The sequence below is a fragment of the Temnothorax nylanderi genome, unplaced genomic scaffold, assembly GCF_030848795.1.
Source record: "Temnothorax nylanderi isolate EJ_2023f unplaced genomic scaffold, tnyl_v1.0 TNYL_tig0392_pilon, whole genome shotgun sequence".
Taxonomy (NCBI): Eukaryota; Metazoa; Arthropoda; class Insecta; order Hymenoptera; family Formicidae; genus Temnothorax; species Temnothorax nylanderi.
The window spans coordinates 1-13,671 of NW_027249454.1; the positions used below are offsets into that span (position 1 = coordinate 1).

Below are 13,671 nucleotides of genomic sequence, written 5' to 3' on the forward strand. Positions count from 1 at the left end.
AATAGTGGTGGACGCAGTTCTGCGCCGCGATCGAGTTTATTAAGACAATGGATTAACAGTTTCTCAAGAGTATCACGATAATAAGATTAGATCCGATGCTGGTGATAATGTAGAAATGTATCATAATCATAATTTGACGATTTCATGAAGAAGAAGACCAATATCTTGTGTAAAGCTAACTGAACAGTTTTATGCTTCCAGTATCTTGATTAAAATCTTAAATAGCCTCTTAAATAGTCTAATTGTTAGTTCTTTCGCACGTAGTAACATTAGCAAAGACTGAATCAGATTTACGTAAAGTGTGGCTTTATCTTTATTTGTAACTCTATTGTACAATTTCACAGGACATCGAAAAAAAAGAAACGTTTAGAATTCTATAATTTATGTGTAAACAATACAGAACTTATAGAGAATTAATAACCATTTAGCAGGATAAACTGTGTTGGCGTACTCTTTCTACATGCGCACCTTCCCCAAGAGCCGAGACTCGAACCAGATCCGTGAAAAATATCGCCACTTTCGTAGAGCTTTTGTACAGTTTTACTCTAGGATTATGTATCAGGAATATCGCGAGAGAAAGGAAGACTTCGGAGATTTTATCCGAATCGATCGGTATAAAGAGAGAGCATAGTAAAGAAGCTAGCTTTCGAGAATTTGAACGCATAATACTAGTTAATACTATGAGCGAATTAGTTTACGTCACTCTGTCAAGCTTTAATATTAAATTACTAATAATATATCGATATCAGTAGTTTAATAATAATACATTTAAAAGCGTTCAATTTAAAAGCAGGGCAATCCTAATAAAAGACTGTAAAAAAAATTCAAGATGGAACGCAATGGACAATCCGGTCACAAATCCGGTTGCTCTGACATGCTAACTCAAATGGCAAGAAGTACTTCTCAGCGGTAATATTTGAGTCGCTTTTGGCTGTGGCAGGGCGTTTGAGATAACCTCTTCACCCTGCACAGCTGGTACATCTTTGATCTCGTTACGGAGGTCCTCTGCAAGATGGAAATATATGAGTGACAAACTTAATTAGCAACTATCGCTTATAGCTACAGGCTTATAGCCTGTATATTTATTTATTTCAGTATATAAAATAATTTTTAAAACGTTTATATTAATTCTGACTGCAGACGGACCTTCGGGAACACTAGCGCCTTCTTCTTTTAACATGAATAACTAAAAATCTATATTTCGGCTATAATTACCGAGTTTATAAATATTTAATTAAAATTATCTGGGTGACTCAAAACCTTTTTAATCACACTTCATAACTCTTCATACAAAATACAAACGATTCCATATAAAAACTTTTATTAATTTATCTATTTCGGCTAAATGCATGGTGTAAAAATAAATAATTAATTACAATTAAACGAATGACTCACAAACCTTTTCAATTGCACTTCAAAAGTCTTCATACGAAATATATACAAACGATTTCATATAGAGATTCTTTAAAAAGACGTTCATTTCCGGCCAAATACATACGAATAGCAGCGAGCAGCAGTTTAGTAATTTCCTACAAATGTTTGGCTCACTTCCGGCGCAAATTTTTGCTACTCATAAAATTGGTCCTATACAGCCAATAGTGAAAACGAATTTAGCTGGATTCAGACCACGGTGTTTTTTTTTACCCCTCCATATATATAACATATATATATATCGCCATTGTTAGATAATAAAATGCAATTTTCATCTTATACTCTTTGTATGTTTCCTAATTTTTCTTATATAATATATAAGAAAAAATAAGGAAACATATACAAAGAGTATAAGATGAAAATTGCATTTTATTATCTAACAATGGTACATTTCTTTAAATGTGTTTTAAACTATATATATATATATATATATATATATATATATATATCCTATACAGTCTCTAAATCTAATATAATCTAATACAGTCTAAAGCCTTGTGTACACGATACTAGAAATCGGTCCGAGTTTCGGTTTAAGCCAATGAAACTGCTGCTTTTCTGTAAGAGCTGCAAGTTGACTGGCTTAAACCGAAACTTGGACCGATTTCTAGTATCGTGTACACAAGGCTTAAGAATGGATGAGTGACAACTCCGCCCCGGCAATTTTGACATTTCAATTTTGCACTCTTGTCGTTTTTACTCTATACCAGTTGAACAAAGCGACGTAGACCAAAAATGCCCTTATAAATTTTGTAGCCAAGAGTTCACTCTTTACAACGGTATACCACACATTTTACTAAAATTATTTGTTTTGTTGTTAAAAATCGGCACCGAAAAAATAGTGACGATTTCGCCCCGGTCTCCCCTATTTCTATAAATATTTATAGAAATAATAACAGTAAGAAATAATAAATATTACCAAAAATTTCAAATAAATATTTATACTAAATATAAAAAAATAATGCTTCTAAAATTTATTTTAAAAATATTATAATCTTTATTCATAAAAGACAATATTCAAATACAAAATATTTCTTTTCTTTTAGTTTTTTTTATTATATGTCACAATATATATCACAAGTTTTGTTTTTCTTGATCATATATCGGGACCACAATACTATTTTATGACTGATAATACTGTACAGAGTGTTCGATTAATGTAATTAAAAAAATCGCAAATTCTAACTGAGTCAAAAAGTCCTTTACAGTTTTTGGATATCTTTAATAGGCCAGTAGCTAGGTAAGTTTTTACCCAATAAAATATTGGACAATTTATCGATAAAATAAGAATAATACTTGAATATACAAATCTAGCAAACGACTATAGTCGTTTGCTATAGCAAACCCAGGTAGCAAGACTCGTCATTTTGACGTCAATTGACGTCAAAAGTCTGTCATTTTGACGTCTTTTGACGTCATTTGACGTCAAAATGACGAGTGCTTGCTACCTGGGAACGTTTTAACATCGTTTTAACACCGAAATATTCACGAAATTATGAGTAAAGTTTCCAAATAGCGGTTACACTTGTCCAATTTTTAATTTTGATTTTTTGCCAAAAATAATAAATATGCAAACAAAATAAGAAAACATGCAAAAATTAGCTAACGACTAGCAATCGAATCCTCCTCATCCTATTACTCGTGTCCGAGCGTGGTGACTTCTCTTCATATACATGTGTTGCGCACGTAGATTATATACATGTATATGGACAGTTTAACGCCGATTCCGAACGGCTATAATTTTTAGAGAAGTTCTCTTGGGCAAGACATATACTCTCGGTGGTTTGCCATTGCCTTCCGAGAGGAGAACGAGCCAATATAATTTGTCTAGGTTCTACCGGGAATCGAACCCGGGATCTTTGGCTCAATAGACCAGAGGCCCTATTCTCGAAAAATATCGCATACGATATTTTAGGAATGTCACTAGAAAATTACACTTTGCAAGTATGCTATTGGTTGCAGAATGTGATATTCATGACATATCGTATGCGATATTTTTCAAGAATAGGGCCCCGTGCGCTGTCTACTAGGCCACGTTCATCCTACGCAATCGAATAACGTATTCAAAATTATTGAAAGTTTTACTACGACAACTGGCTTCACGGAGGTCTGCTGGCAGTGTATAGATCCAATCTTCGAGCAGCAAAAATTTTCGCTGGAAGTGAACCAAAAGGGCCCGGGCAAATAAAAAACTTAAGCAATAAGGGCCATTCTATAATACGTCGCTTTTTAACTTTTTTGGCGACAGTAACTGGCAATCGGCAATCAGAAATAACACTTTTCAACTAACAGTTGCCATCGTTTGCGACATATTGTAGAATGACCCTTAAGACTTAAGCAGTAAGCAAATCAGCCAATCACAGTCAAGAACTCAAGACATAACGTAAGCGGTAGCGAATCAGTACTGTTGATTTCGTTACTGCTTAAGTTTTTCTATGTGCCCAGGCCTTTAATACACATGTAGGCGGGAGAGCCCCTCCCCCGCATAAAAAACTAATCTAACTCCAAGCCTATTCCTAAAAACTTGAAATTGAAATTTAATTGAAATAGGCTTGGAGTGTGTTAAACTAAATTTCAATTTCAAGTTTTTAGAAATAGCTTTGGAGTTAGATTAGTTTTTTTATGCGAGGGAACCCCCCTTCCCCCCGCCTACATATGTACTGTCTACACATCAGCAAATTACTTTCTTTAGCACTGACATAAACTTGTATTATATGTATGTACATACGCTTCAAATTCGCGCTTTTTGCATACGCATGTGGCCACGAAGCATATACAGTTTTTCGCCTTTTTAAACGAAACCGTGATCTAATCAAACGTTTTAATTAGTTATTTATTCGAGACCAACAAACGATCCGCATCAATTGAATCCATTTTGAAACGAAAACTGTAAAGACCACTATATTTATCGGATATATTAACACTAAAAATTATTTTCATGTTTACATAAAACCTATTAAGTAACAAGTGTTTAAGGTGATGCTGGAGTCGTCTGTTTTACCGACATTTCTTTGTCGTCACGTAGCGTCGTATTAATTTGACAGAATTAAAATCCTTTTCCAAAATTGCAGTACATACATCAATGATTCAGGGAAACTCCGATTTGATATAGAAAACGATAAAAAATTACCGAATTACAGATTTCCTTACCTACTTTTATCCTAATATGGCGTCTCAAGTTACAGCGATCGCTGTCAGCTCATCACAAGATGTGCTTCATATAAAAGATATACCATTGATACGAACGTGAAAACGAGTTTCCCTGAATTGCACAACAAGAAAAACATCGATAAACCCCCCAAATCAAGATTTGGAAGCGTAATATAAAAGTATAATATCGATGTGTATCGTGCGTATGTGTGCGTGCAATGTAGCGTGCTATCCTTGTCTATATCTTTGTCTATACAAGGACAGATATAGTCGATAACATAGAAAATGGTAATTTTGTCGGTTATACAGACGGCTCCAGCATCCCCTTAAATTAGTCTAACAATCACCTACAATAAGTGATTAACGATTCGCAAAAAATCGCCACGCGCGTTAGAAGTGAAACTTCTGAAGGCAAGGGTTTTGCCATAACTTTTCGTGTCGCAAAATTCGTATCGCTTTTTCGTGTCGCAAAATCGAACTTACTATCGTGCCAAAAGAAGGAGCCGTCTCGCCAATCCCGTACGCTTATTGGTCGAATTTTCGTTACACTTTCCCAGATAGCAAGTTGCCCGCAGGTTGCTGTCAATTTGCTTAAAACTGCTCTGCTTAAGTTGCCTTCAATATTGAGAAAAGCGGCTTCCGATTTTGCCTATTGAATTGCCGACTTTTATTGCCACTAAAACGGTTGGCAACAGATTGTGGCAACTTTTATGGCAATAAGTATGCTACGAGCTTTCCGCTTGTTTGCGTAATTAGGTACCTAATCGTTGTCTGCATAATGCTTTTAAGTTGCTCTAAACGAAATTACTGTTGCCCGGTGACAGCAATATGATGACAACTGAAGGGAAGCTTATGCCAAACACTATTTCCTTTCTTATGCCAGGAACGCTTGGCTATCTGGGTTTCGCTTCCCAAAATTCGTGTCGCTTTTTCGTGTCGCCTAAATCGAACTTACTACCGTGCCAAAGAAGGAGCCGCTCGCCGTACGCCTATTGGTCGAATTTTCGTTACACACTTTTTGTTTCCCAAAATTCGGGTCGCAAAAATTCGTGTCGCTTTTCGTGTCGCGAATCGAACTTACTACCGTGCCAAAAGAAGGGGCCGTCTCGGCCAATGCCGTACGCCTATTGGTCGAATTTTCGTTTTGGTTACACTTTTCGTTTCCCAAAATTCGTGTCGATTTTTCGTGTCGCAAAATCGAACTTACTACCGTGCCAAAGAAGGAGCCGTCTCGTCAATGCCGTACGCCTATTGGTCGAATTTTCGTTATACTTTTCATGTTGCGAAATTCGTGATTTCGTGTCACGAATCGAACTCACTACCGTGTCTAAAGTTTTACTTCAAAAAGTTTTAAGTCGAAGTTGTCCGGCTAACTTTATTGAGGTAGAAGTCGCCATGGCAAGATGTCAAGCTGTACGGCAATGTGGAGGGGACTTTTTAGGCCTTCCGTGGGAAGTGACCTGCGCGAGTCGGACGAGTTTTTCGTCTGATCTACTCTCAATCTCTCGTTGGACGGAGTACATGTAGTAGGTACATACATATAACAATTTTAGGGCTTCAATGTGTAATATATGACAATTATTTATATGTATCATTATATTTGTTAAATATTACAGAATATCTAAAAAATTTTGTAGTTTGATTTATTATCATTTTTTCATATGAGTTACATCATAGATACACAACGCTATTAGAATTGATTACAAAGTCGTATGCACTGTCGTAGTTTAAAAATTGTATCTTTAAAGGCTTTTAATTTGATAACAGTGTGTTTAGGTACTTTCAAGTTCTTCCTTTTGTATCTTACTACCCGTAATCATTTTATCCAAGATGTAATGTAACCATAGAACATTCGTATATGGTTCAATTTTCGCCAATTATTCCTACACACATAATGAAAATACGGTATAAAAAAGATAAAAAATAAAACTATGCAACTTACTGAATTTTGTCACGCATAAGACGATAAATCTCAAATTGTATTCGCCATGAGCAGTAAATAAAGCTGGATCTAGTGCAAGATCATTATATATGCAGCACCCTTGGTATAGCATTCTCGATAGTGTAAAATCTATTATAGATACCTTGAAAAAAATTCATTAAAGTTATACATCAAAGTTGTAATAGTATTTGAAATGTCTTTCGTAGAACACACCTTTACACCTTTGCTAGGAAACTTGACCTCTCTCCCCGCCAAGATTGTAATAAATATATGGTTCTTTTGTTCTTGATACCAATACATTACCCAATGCAAGTCTCTATGTTCAAATTCAAGTGCCTTTTCTGCAATTGGCTAATGCCAATGCTATCTGTAAAAAATAAAAATTTAAATACTGATGGATGAATAACTAATTAAACATAATTTTCGAAAAGTGTATTTGTACCTTACCGCAATTATAAATAACAGACCCTGTAAAAATAGAGCATAAGCCTCTTCCGCGTTTGAAAAACGAAGGCTTCAAGATCTTCTCACCGTGGCCGAGTTCAAGAGCAATATATAATTGATTTTCACCAAACATCGATGGACAATCGTTATCGGATGTTTTGTTATTATCATAAATATTCCAAAGTTCTACGAGTTTCTCTGGATATTTTCCTTTAATACAGCTGATATTTTTAACTTCTACGAATCCATTAGTTTTGTATGTAGCATTTAATTTCAGATCATCCAATTCTCTGCAAACATCCTCTTTAGTGATTTTTATCAACAATGTCTGCATGCAATTGACTCACATGATGAGTTGACTCACTTTGCAATCATAATTTCTGGACAATATTTCACTGAATTTCTTTTGTGGCTCACCATTGACTAACTGTTCGTTTTCTATAGGAATATTTTTTATAACAGATTTTTTACCATCGTACTCATAAAGAAAAACTTCTCCATAAACACCTTCGCCTATTTTGCAACAATGTTCCAATAACTGCCAATATGAACAATTAATAATACAGTTTATATATTATAGTGTTAATACAACTATACAAATATATACAAAGATTTACATACGAATCTGGGAAACGATCCGCAAAAGACATATAACAGTTTTGGGAACATTTCTGTAAAACACTGTCTCTCGCAATTGTGGAACTACTGATAATTCGATCATCATGTATCAATGATTCCTCTTGATCTGTAATATTCGTTTTATTTATATCAATTAATATAATATTCCGTGTAATATATAAATATGTAGTGTTGTAAAACGAATAGAATATAGCAATATATGAAAATACTTACATGATAGTTTCAAGCTTGGAGATTTTCTGTTGTTATTCCAAATGCTTCAAGAAATGGAGTATCTTTGATATCACGCTTGATGCTTGTATTATTAAGCACAACTCTCACTGAGATTCTTTTAGAAAATCTTGCATAATTCGTTAAATTGATTCTTTACAACTGTTACTGTCAAATGGTGATACGTTTGACGCATTTGAGTCTATCACTAGATAGATCCGTATTATTTTTGCCTTTTTTCAAGCAACTTTGGAAAATTCCTGTACATAATAATTGTTACAATTTTACTAGTTGTCTACCACACTAGTATACAGGGTGTAACAAAAAATAAGTTGTCCGCTACTTTAAGGGTGAATAGTACATATAAAAATAATGGAAAAAAATTCTTATTAATATAGATTCGCAAATGATTTCCTATTGAGTTATGGGCATTACAACTTTGAGCTCAAATTCGGTTTATTAACGAACAGAATACGTTGAAGTTGTCAAAAATACGTACAAAAATTAAAGATGTTCAAAGTGGCATCCTTGCATGACAATACATTGTTCGGTTCATCTTCTCATGTTCGCCCTAAAATGTTCAAAGATACCAGGAATATTACGTATTTCTGTACATCCATCCTGTATACATTGGTACCGAACCGAACGAATCGAACAATGTATTGTTCATGCAAGGATGCCATTTTGAACATTTTCTTTAATTTTTGTACGTATTTTTACAACTTAAAACGTATTCTGTTCGTTAATAAACGAATTTAAGCTCAAAAGTTGTAATGTCCATAACTCAGTAGGAAATCATTTGCGAATCTATATTGATAGGAATTTTTTTCATTATTTGATGTGTACTATTCTCCTTAAAATAGCGGACAACCTTTTTGTTACACCTTGTATATACTGTATAATACTATCAGATTATAAATACCACAAAGTCTACCCATTTACTGAAAACTATAAATACAACTATCAAAACTCTTTTTTACTCAGTCTCATTATTATAAAAATGGGTAATTATGAGGAGAGGGGCTTTTTCACCGATTTGGCTGAAACTTCACAATTTTGTGTATTTTGGTGCGTAAACATGAATGTATAAGTTAAAATTGTCGCCCTTAATTAGAAAAAAGTTATTAAGTACTAAAGTTGACAGTTGCGTGGTTAGGATGTCTGTCATTTATTATACTTTGTATTTATAGACTTTTTAATATGCCATTTTCTGCTTTAAAAAAAGCATAATAACTATTTCTATTATCTTTTTAATCATTTAATTCAATATATTATGGCATTATTTTCTTTGCAAAATATGCAGTTTTTGTTGTACTGAATATGGTTGGTACAACTATTCTCTGCTTTAACAAAAAACATAAATATTATTTTCTTTGGAAAATATGCAGTTTTGTTGTACTGAATATGCTATAATATATCTATGAATAAATGGTTAGATAATAGAAATAGAGTTATGCTTTTTTTAAAGCAGAAAATAATTGGCATATTAAAAGTCTATAAATACAAAGTATAATAAATGACAGACATCCCAATCACGCAACTGTCAACTTTAGTATTAATAACTTTTTTCCCTAATTGAGAGCGACAATTTTAACCTATAGATTCATGTTTTACGCACCAAAATACACAAAATTGTGAAGTTCAGCCAAATTAGTGAGAAAGCCCCTCTCCTTCATAATTACCATTAAATATACAAATCACAAGACACTTCTTATTATATTTGTTCATAAGATGTTATTGGTTATTGCCTCTAAATAAAAATGTTGTTTAATAAATTACTTTCAGTTGTTTTTCAAGAAATTAACCCTTAAATGCCACACCTCTCAAGAATCTCGTAAATGACACATGGGGTCTAAGACCCCAGCATGAAAAATGTCTCTTACTTATTGATTTTTTGATATTTAGTTATGAAAATTATTTTCAATGTTTTTCAAGGCTTAGAAAAGAGAATAAAATGCTTATATTGTTAAAATTTCAATTCAACATAGTATAAAAAATTAAGATCGCCAACAGTTAAAATATTGGCTCTAAAATAAAAAAAATAAAAATAATAAATAAATAAATATAAGCTCCATTTTTGGCGGGAACATTTGAAAAATATATCATTCTAAAGGGTCTGGGGTCCGCTGGACCCCGGGTGGCATTTAAGGGTTAAGGCTACAGTCCACTTAACATTACAAATGCTTCAAAACATTCTGCTTCTCCTCTTAATGAAGAAGAAAAAGAAGAACGCTTCAAAGCATTTGTAGCATCAAATGGACTGTAGCCTAAATAATATAAATATTCGGAATCTTACTTAATATATAAGCTTATATAGGGTGGGTTCGTGGAGCGTGCTATTTTAGTGCTATTGCATTATTCTTAATAAGTATGTATACGTATGTATATAAGTATGTATAATCAGGTATGTATACGTACGTATGTTATCTATGTAGTGAAAGTACACAGAGTGCTTTTATTTAGTGACACAAATCGACACAAGTATCATTCTGTCTTTGTTACATTTAATGTCAAGAAAGATAGAATGACGTTTGTGTCACTAAATGGAAAGCATTGTCTGTTACAAAATAACTGAAAAATTACATGTAAAATAAAAATCATTTTTATAAAAAAGATATAGCTTTATCGATATCGATGTATAAGAAATGATTACTTACAATATAATAATTTATGAATTTATGTTTGCATTACGATATGCATGCATACATATGTACATTCTTTAACACATGTTAGTATTATAATTCTCTAATATAAAATAAAAAATCTAATCTAATATAAAAAATTACCTCGTTTCTGCATATCCAATATATTTCTAACGCTGTGCCTCCATTTTTTCCCTTTTCCAATACTTAACTTGTCTAAATCGGATCCATTGTTTATATTGTTTAATATTGACAAAGATCTAGCCCAATACTTGCCCGGTTTTAAAAAAACAGATTTCTCTATTTGTTTATTTGTACTATTGTATTGAGTCGCACAATTGAATGATTCAGAATGATCAAAAGACGAATTTATTGGATTTTTAGAACGCTCGGAATTATATGCTAATTGAACATTAGAAAAATCTTTATCAGTTGCGACACAACAAAATATTTCGTTGTTCGATTGTGTGGCTTCATTATTCAAACTATTGGAGATATTTGACATGCTAAGATGCCATTTAGGATACTGTATTCTTCTTCCTATTCTGACCGGATCTTGCAATCGTGTAAAGGGACAAGCATCAACCATATTATCTTGACTTTTACCGAGTACACTATGTTTACTAATGTCAACAGTTTCATCTTTAAGATTTTCGTGAACCGTTTCTACAGCATTTATTCTTGTATTGTAATTTTTTTGAAATTCACTGTCATATTTTTGTCTCATATGCATGTCATTATCTAAATCTCTGAATGTTATACATACTTTGGAAGGTATGTATCGCGAGCTTGCATCAGCTTGCTCATTGTCACTTAATAATTGCTTTTGTTCTAAACGTAAGTCAACGGATGAATCCGCCTTATTTATTTTTGCAAATTTACATGCCAGCGCATCCGAAAAACATCTTTCTTTTATGTTATCTTTATTTGTACCTTTCGCCAAATGATTATATGCTGTATCGTCAAATAATGATCGTGATTGATTAGTACTTACAGCAGACATATTTAAGGAATACGGAATTTCAACATTACATTTTGTTTCATATTTCTGAGTAACTGTATGAGTATTGTCCTTGTAAGATGTTATTTCGTTCTCAAGAGCGGAATCTGTAGACATTTGGGATTTCTGGGACAACAATAAAACTTGTGTTTGTTGTTCCTGTATTTCTGCAGGATCGAGTTTATAGCATTCTGACATCATAATCAAAGAACGAGAATCTTTCCGATCAATGTTGGAAATATCTTCCTTTGTAGTTACTAATGGACATTCATGGCTCCAATGTAACTTGTCATAAATATTAGAATTAATAGGTGAAAAATTATTAAATTGATGGAAGGTTTGACTTGTTGCCAATAGGAGTGCTAGAAGCCAGATTTTGCTTTTTTTCATTAGATACTGTACCATTTTTCTTTATAAACTCTTCTATTTTTAATCTTTCCACTTTTACAAACTATTTTTAATTTTTTTCGTATCATACGGTGCAAACTCAATACTTTTATTGCAATTTGGAATAATTTCAGATGGATTATGGGAAACTAAATGCAATATATTTGACTTGTCACTTATATTGATAGTATTTTTCATGTTTCTTTACTCTTCAAGACGTACCAATCTTTAACAATATTATCACATATTGCTACAGAGCATTGTTTGACTGACTTGTGTTTAAAGTTTCCAAAGTCATTATATTCAGTTGAGACTGATCGCGAAATAATATTCTGTGTTTTAGAAACATCTTTGTCAGTCTGTAAAGTATCTGTATACAAGCATTTTACACTGTGCAGTATATCTTGCTTGTTTTCTGCAATCTCTTCACGATTCAATGTGTAATTCTGAACAGCGCAAGTATTTAGCTTAACAAAACATGGCTTGATGATTTGTTGGTAATTTGCTATTTGTTTGAAATCTGTGATGGAATCACTTGTTCTAATTGATTTATTTTGTAATGTAATTCTCTTGTCGATCTTTAAAACATTTTGATGCAAATGTTTATAGTTATTGTCATGTGAAATACCATTCTTATATGAGGCTTCTTTCAAATTATCCATAGTGTTAGAATTTACATGAGATACCTGTCCATTGCACACACGACTAGACTTAAACTTATCTTTTAGCATCTTTTCTTTTGTATCTTATTTACTTGTCTCTTCAGCTCCTGCTTATTAATACATATTATTAGAAACAAATTTAACTGTTTATTCCTATAAATATACTGTAGAAATATAAATAGAACATATATTGTGTGTACCTGTGCTTTTCCTGGCTGCGTTTTATTTTTATTGACATCACTCTTGTTCTTTTAGGTAATATTCTTGTGGAAATTTCTGGCTCACATCCTTTTTGTTTTCTACGTTTATGAGCTACTTTATGGCTAACATATGTTGGACTAAGTATACTATTGTACATAAAAAGATCGGATGTATGTTTAAGAGATTTTATATTTGTTACATCATTAATATCACTATCGCTGCTACTGCCTTTCCATGAATCATTTTTGTTTATATCCAATGGCATAGGAGGCACACTGTGTTAAAATAAATTCAAGATTGAATAAGTATACATATACATAATTTTCAATATATGTATATTATATGTTTTACAGGGTGGGCCATTTTAATCTACACGGTTATCTCCCAAATTATTCGTTATTCGAAAAAATGTTTCAAACAGAACTTACTCTATTTTGAAGGGTCATCTTAAGATGAACACATATCTTGCATAGGTAGAAGTAAGGTGTATGTGAGATTTTAAGGTAATCTTTGTTTTTTTTTTTAATTTTAGAAGAGGATAAAACCCTCTATTACTTCCTCATAGAGGAAGCTTTGTTTTCGTAAATTTCGTATATGAACCTTTGATTGCGTATAAAGTTGGGTCTAATCAATCGTTAAAAGAATCGAAAAATGCGTTTAAATAAATTTCCGTGTGTGTGTGTGTGTTTGTGTGCGTGTGTACGGATTTGATGTCCGTGGTTGCTCTAACTTCCGCAAATTTTGAGATATCGGGCACAATTTTTTTTTTCAAATGTAGAGTATCATTAAGAAGGTTAGTATTGAATTTGGCGATAATCGGTAAAAGGGTACATTTTTAATAAAATTTTGAATTTTTTGAGAAATGTCCGTGGTTGCTCTAACTTCCACAAATTTTGAGATATCGAGCTCAATTTTTTTTTAAATGTAGAGTATTATTAAAGGAAAGTTGGTATTAAATTTGAC

The 13,671-nt window shown here is 32.7% G+C and overlaps 1 pseudogene; it reads right to left on the reverse strand.

The window, feature by feature from the left end:
• Nucleotides 1–6,252: 6,252 nt before the first annotated feature.
• On the reverse strand, nt 6,253–12,576 carry LOC139782158 (uncharacterized; annotated as a pseudogene).
• Nucleotides 12,577–13,671: the final 1,095 nt, after the last annotated feature.